General features: G+C 36.7%; 1 non-coding gene across 1 annotated transcript; it reads right to left on the reverse strand.

Annotated features, from left to right (window-relative positions):
* Positions 1 to 2,213: 2,213 nt before the first annotated feature.
* On the reverse strand, positions 2,214 to 2,285 carry TRNAY-GUA (transfer RNA tyrosine (anticodon GUA)). The gene has a single exon. It is a non-coding gene; the product is annotated as a tRNA-Tyr (tRNA).
* Positions 2,286 to 7,051: the final 4,766 nt, after the last annotated feature.

Raw genomic sequence — 7,051 nt, forward strand, 5'->3', positions numbered from 1 at the left:
TGACTTGGGACAATTGTATAATACAGTTATTATAATAACATGTTAAAAAGATGGAGAAGGCAATGGCACCCCACTCCAGTGCTCTTGCCTGGAAATCCTATGGCTGCAGTTCATGGGGTCGCTAAGAGTTGCACAGGACTGAGCGACTTCACTTTCACTTTTCACTTTCATGCATTGGAGAAGGAAATGGCAACCCACTCCAGTACTCTTGCCTGGAGAATCCCAGGGACGGGGGATCCTGGTGGGCTGCCATCTATGGGGTCACAGAGAGTCAGACATGACTGAAATGACTTAGCAGCAGAAGCATGTTAAAAAGAATACTTGGTTGAGGTGAGAAATTTTAAAAATATATATGTATATATACATGCATATATATGTATATATATAAGAATTAAAATATGAGAATGGTTTATAAAGCAAAAAAAAAAAAAAAAAAAACCTTACAAATAGTTTTATCTTACAGAATAAACGTGTTCCTTTTTAACTAAGGAAGATGAGTTTCAGTAATGAATCAAAACCTAAAATTTCAGTAGAATGAATACCTACGTATGTACCTGACACAGGAAATAGTCCATGTCAGCCCTCAGAGCAATGATGTATTAATTATGCTCCATCACACTGAGGAAGTATTTAGGTAGCAGTAGAAGGATGAATGTAAACACATCAGCTTGAAACACTGGGTTCTGTAAACAAGCACTCTCAAGACACCTGGGTCTTTATTAGCTGTCAAATCTTATCTAATGTAAATTTTTGCAATGAGTCTAATATCAGATTCTGATATTCTGATACTTCTGAATTACAGTTGTTGATAAATGCATGACATTTACATATCTATTAGACAAAAGAGAGATATTAAATGTGACCTAATTTAACCTATATAGGAATAAAGGGAAAAAAAGAAGTGATGCATATTAAAATATTTCCACATTATTGATAATGACTAATAAATTGGTATTTGAAAAGTATCTTCCTTTTGGGTTCAGTTTGCATCAATTTGTTTTAAAATACTCTTTAGTCTCAAATTAGTCAAGCCAGGGTATTAAATACACCACTGTAATGATCTCAAAATAATTTCCAAATCCACAAAAATATAATTGGAAATTGTCACTATCAGCAAGTTAGACTGGCTAAGCCCTTTTCTTTTACTAGTTCTGTTATGAGGACATTTACCAAAACAGCTAGATAGAAAGACAGGTATTACTCAAATTTTATTTAATAATAGAAACCAGACACTGATTTTCTCAATCTATATACATTGAATGAATTTTCAAAGAAATGATATTTTAGTAATAATGACAATAAATATAGGAAATATGAAAAGTAAATATACATAGGATATCACACAAGATTTAAAGAAATCTTTTGGAATTACTTCAATGACACACAGTTCCGAGTATGTATCCTTAACACTGGGGAATCATTTATATCCTTATGTGTATAAATATTGTATATTTAGCTATAGAGTCGTTAATTGATTCATGTCATCTTTTTAAGCAACTTACATAGTTTTCAGAGGATTTTGCAGGTTAAAGTGACTTAATTCCCAGAATGACCTCTTCATATAATTATGTTTCAACGTTGATACCAACTTCCTTCTTTAGTAAACCAGTGCTCACATTACCAGTGTAATCAACAAATGTTTAGTTCTTCTTCATCATAATGTAAATATTAACATGTTTTCTTTCCTTTATCATTAATTTCTCCTCCTACAAAATTGCTGTTGAAGTCTTGCTGTAGAGGCTCCTTCCATCAGTCTTAGCTTTTCCTTGTACCTGGATATCAGCTGAAGTTTGCTAACCTATACTGCTGCAGTTCTTGATTTAGTGCTTCATTTCCCTGTACACTGTGGCTTTAGCCCCCTACTGCAGTGGCTGGCCTCCGTCTGAGGACAAAATAAATAAATAAAAGCTATTTGTTTTCTGTGTTCTCTGCTCTGGTAACTTCTTTTTGTGGAACTTGGTATATTTTAAGTAGCCAAACTAATGCCAACAGGCTGCTTAGATGGGGAATTGGTCATTTTTCAGGGAAGTGCTAGTGCTAGTGAAATTTGTTCAGTTGTATCCAACTCTTTGTGACCCACATGGCCCCATGTGACCCGACAAAGGCTACCCACTCTTTGTGACCCCATGTGGCAGCACGCAGGGCTCCTCTGTTTATGGAATTCTCCAGGCAAGAATACTGGAGTGGGTAGCCATTTTCTTCTCCAAGGGAACTTCCCAACCCAGGGATTGAACCTGGATCTTCTGCTTTACAGGCAGATTCTTTACCATCTGAGCCACCAGGGAAGCCCCCAGGGAAGACCTCTGCCCAGCACAACCAGATAGCACCTTTGCTAGGCTTTCTCCACACATTTACTTCAACGGTCCCATCAAAACAAAATTCTGCCTTCTCAGCAGTTTTACACTTAGTTTTACACTGTAGTTCAGCTAATGAAAATAACCCAGTACTCCTATGTGTATGCCTGTATAAGTTTTTCCCACTTTTAGTTCCTTGAGTGTTATTAACAACATTTAGTTACACTGAATATGAGTTTTGCTTTTTCAGGTTGAATTCTTTAGGAAATAAAGTAAAAGTATACATGTGGCTCAGCTATATCTGTGTTGGATATGGGGAACTCAAAGCAAGTGATGCTTTTTTCATTGCTTCACTGTGTACTGTAATCAAATAAAATAACAATATTTTTTCTGCTTTAAAACTATCAATTATATAAAATAATATTCTAATCAACATGCATTCTGATATTAATAAAGTACAAACATTCACTTTTGCATTGGTGAAAGTATACCTTCCATTTACTAACAATAATTACATTTATGGCTGAATTTCCAAGTACTAAGCACTGTCCTAATCAATTTATGATCTTTGCATAGTTTCATCCCTGTATCAAACCAATAATGTAACAATCTTTACTATTGCCATCATGAAGCTGTATCTTAGAGGAAAAATGCAACTTGCCTAAGTTCATACAGCTATTAAAATCAGAACCAGAATAAAAATCTAGAAGTCTGCATCCAGAACACTTAGTATTAAACAGAAGTGTTCTTATGTAGAAGAATTTTTCAGAAAGTAAAGTTTTATTTTTGCCTTGTTAATCTTGATAGAGAATCTAGTACATGTGGCCTTCTCAGGTGGCCCTAAAGGTGAAGAAGCCACCTGCCAATGCAGGGGACTTAAGACACAGCGTTCCATCACTGGATCAGGAACATTCCCTGGAGGAGAGCACAACAATCCACTCATGTTCTTGCCTGGATTCTTGCTTGAGTTCCAAGGACAGAGGAACCTGGTGGGCCACAGTCCAAAGGCTCACAAAAGGTTGGACATGAGTGAAGTAACTCAACATGCATGCTAGTACATGTAGGCCAGTCAGAAATCTGAAGGAAAAAAAAGAGAAAACTTTACACTGCTTGAATGACAGACTAGTTGACAATTAGTAGGTAGATGACTTAAAAGCAAATGGAACTCCATTAAAAAAGTGTACCACACTTTGTGAACAGAATCTTCAACTTGCCAGGAATATAGTGCATTCATTATGCTGCTGCTAGCACTGAGGAGAGTATATAAATTATTCAGAGTTGGGAGAGACATTAATTTTTTTTTACAATGCAAAAGAGATGATTCACAGAATAGAAGTGATCAGAATTTATTAATATATTCCTGCATTTAAAGTGAATAATTTATTTCATCTTCCATGGTAGGATGAAGCCCAGGCATTAGAACAAAACTAACAGTTAACAAATCTAGCTTTATTTCGTAAAGCCTGGGTCTGTTTTAAAAACAGAAACTTTGGTGATATATATTACAATGAATAATTTGCTAATTGAAAGAATATTTAATATTTAATGACTTTTAAAATATTTCTGTTAATAATGAATGAGAAACTGCTATATTCAGATTCATATTGTTTCATTTTGTATGCTTTCACATATGTTCATAAAAATGATAAAATCAGCTGTGTTTTATTTATCCCACCTGATCTCTTTTCAACTCTATATTTGAAATATTTCATTTGCTAGAGTACAAAGATTAATGCTATTGATTCTCCTCTAGGAAGATAAAGACATATAAATAAAACATGAAAGTGTAAATAATCATTCAAGCTTCTGATAGTTGCATGTATTGATTGGAGAATGTCAAAATGATCATATAGTAAGTGTGGAGCAGTCCTTTTTAAGGAAACACTATTTAGAGCTGTGTGTGAGCCACCTGCTGTCAGTTAATCTAGGATTGTAAGGCCACTAGTATGACTTTAAGACATGCAGTTCGATCCCTAAGTCAGGAAGATACCCTTTTTCAGGCAATAATACTGGAGTAGATTGCCAGGCCCTCCTCCACGGTATCTTCTTGACCCAGGGATTGAATTCCATGTCTCTTGTCTCCTGCACTGCAGACAGTCTTTACCTACTGAGTCATCAGGGAAACCCATTTAGAGCTGGGGGTTTTTAAAATCTGAGCTGGCCTATGACTTGCTTTGACCAAGAGTGTAGTGGAACTGATTTCTGGGTCTAGGTTCAAGATCTCTGTGCACTTCTAATTTCAGTTGAATTTCTTCTCATGAAACACAAGTGAGAAACACAGTGGAGCTTAAAAAAAGACAATAAATTACCTGGACCAAGGCAAGTCATACTAGTGGCCTGACAACCCAGGCACCATCAGAAGGCAGGCCCAATCTCCTACTAGCATTGTGAGCAACAATGAGTGTTTGACATTTAAGTTCCCACATGTGTGTACATGTGTACACACACACACAAACACACACACGTATGATTATGTCTCATATATGTCTCATATTTCTTATATGCAGGCTGTTCTCCTGAGACATATTGCCTGACAACTGTCTGATAATGGACACTGATTTTCTCACAATCAGAATACTGAAGCTGCAATTTAGATGAATGCAACAGTTATCTCCGCTCTACATACATACAACACATCAAAAACTCAACCTACCACCATACATAGTATTTCTGTAAGTCATAAATCGAGGTACTGTGTAGATAAAGAATACATCTCGAAGGCTACTTAAGAGAATACCATTAGAAAAATGAAATATTTGAGCCAAAATGTACCTGACCATCTTATCAAGCCACGTTCTGGCATGCTAGTGATAAATTAGCCCCTGTCCTTTTTATGAATTCCTCAACTCAAAAAGCTCTTGTTTTAGATCAGATCAGTCACTCAGTCATGTCCAGTTCTTTGCGACCCCATGAATTGCAGCACGCCAGGCATCCCTGTCCATCACCAACTCCCGAAGTTCAATGAGACTTACGTCCATCGAGTCCATGATGCCATCCAGCCATCTCATCCTCTGCCATCCACTTCTCCTCTTGCCCCCAATCTCTCCCAGCATCAGAGTCTTTTCCAATGAGTCAACTCTTCACATGAGGTGGCCAAAGTACTGGAGTTTCAGCTTTAGCATCATTCCTTCCAAAGAAATCCCAGGGCTGATCTCATTTAGAAGGGACTGGTTGGATCTCCTTGCAGTCCAAGGGACTCTCAAGAGTCTTCTCCAACACCACAGTTCAAAAGCATCAATTCTTCGGCACTCAGCCTTCTTCACAGTTCAACTCTCACATCCATACATGACCACAGGAAAAACCATAGCCTTGACTAGACGAACCTTTGTTGGCAAAGTAATGTCTCTGCTTTTCAATATGCTGTCTAGGTTGGTCATAACTTTCCTTCCAAGGAGTAAGCGTCTTTTAATTTCATGGCTGAAATCACCATCTGCAGTGATTTTGGAGCCCAGAAAAATAAAGTCTGGCACTGTTTCCCCATCTATTTCCCATAAAGTGGTGGGACTGGATGCCATGATCTTAGTTTTCTGAATGTTGAGCTTTAAGCCAACTTTTTCACTCTCCACTTTCACTTTCCTCAAGAGGCTTTTTAGTTCCTTTTCACTTTCTGCCATAAGAGTGGTGTCATCTGCATATCTGAGGTTATTGATATTTCTCCCAGCAATCTTGATTCCAGCTTGGGTTTCTTCCAGTCCAGCGTTTCTCATGATGTACTCTGCATATAAATTAAATAAACAGGGTGACAATATACAGCCTTGAAGTACTCCTTTTCCTATTTGGAACCAGTCTGTTGTTCCATGTCCAGTTCTAACTGTTGCTTCCTCACCTGCATACAAATTTCTCAAGAGTCAGATCAGGTGGTCTGGTATTCCCATCTCTTTCAGAATTTTCCACAGTTTATTGTGATCCACCCAGTCAAAGGCTTTGGCATAATAAATAAAGCAGAAATAGATGTTTTTTCTGGAACTCTCTTGCTTTTTCCATGATCCAGCAGATGCTGGCAATTTGATCTGTGGTTCGTCTTCCTTTTCTAAAACCAGCTTGAACATCAGGAATTTCACGGTTCACATATTGCTGCTCAAAAAACTTCTGGGATACATATTGTGCATGTTGTAATAGTTTATTTCTCCGAAATATTTCCAAAAAGCACCCAATGCACACCTGTCTCTACAGCTTGAAGATCACACTATTAGCTCAAATGCCCTGAATCTCAGGAGAATACATATGTATCCATGCTGTACATGCTATAATAGAGCAGGTGTATGCTGAAGTGCTCATACACTAGGAAATTAGGAGCATTGCCAGATCCCCATCCCAGTCTCTACCCTCCACTACATTAAAGTGTTTTTACAGCTGCAACATGACCCTAATTTAGGATAGATAATACCATAATTCCATTGCTAATTAATAGCAGATGTTCTAAAAAATAACTGTAACTTTTTGATCACTGAATTGATATAATTTTCTCTTTAATTAATATTACATTTTGAATAATGTTTTTATCTTTTAATATGGCAGATTCATGTTGATGTATGGCAAAACCAATACAATATTGTAAAGTAATTAACCTCCAATTAAAATAATAAATTTATATTAAAAAAAGATTACCTCTTCGAGCCCCATTTTTATATTTTAATCCAAGTTAACTAATCCAGATATCATTGCAAGATAAATTCACATTTCATTTTATCTATTGCATACTAGGAATTCTACTATTCATATATGTATATAAATATATGTGTGTGTGTGTGTGTGTG

This window comes from Bos taurus, chromosome 20 (assembly GCF_002263795.3).
Source record: "Bos taurus isolate L1 Dominette 01449 registration number 42190680 breed Hereford chromosome 20, ARS-UCD2.0, whole genome shotgun sequence".
Lineage (NCBI taxonomy): Eukaryota > Metazoa > Chordata > Mammalia > Artiodactyla > Bovidae > Bos > Bos taurus.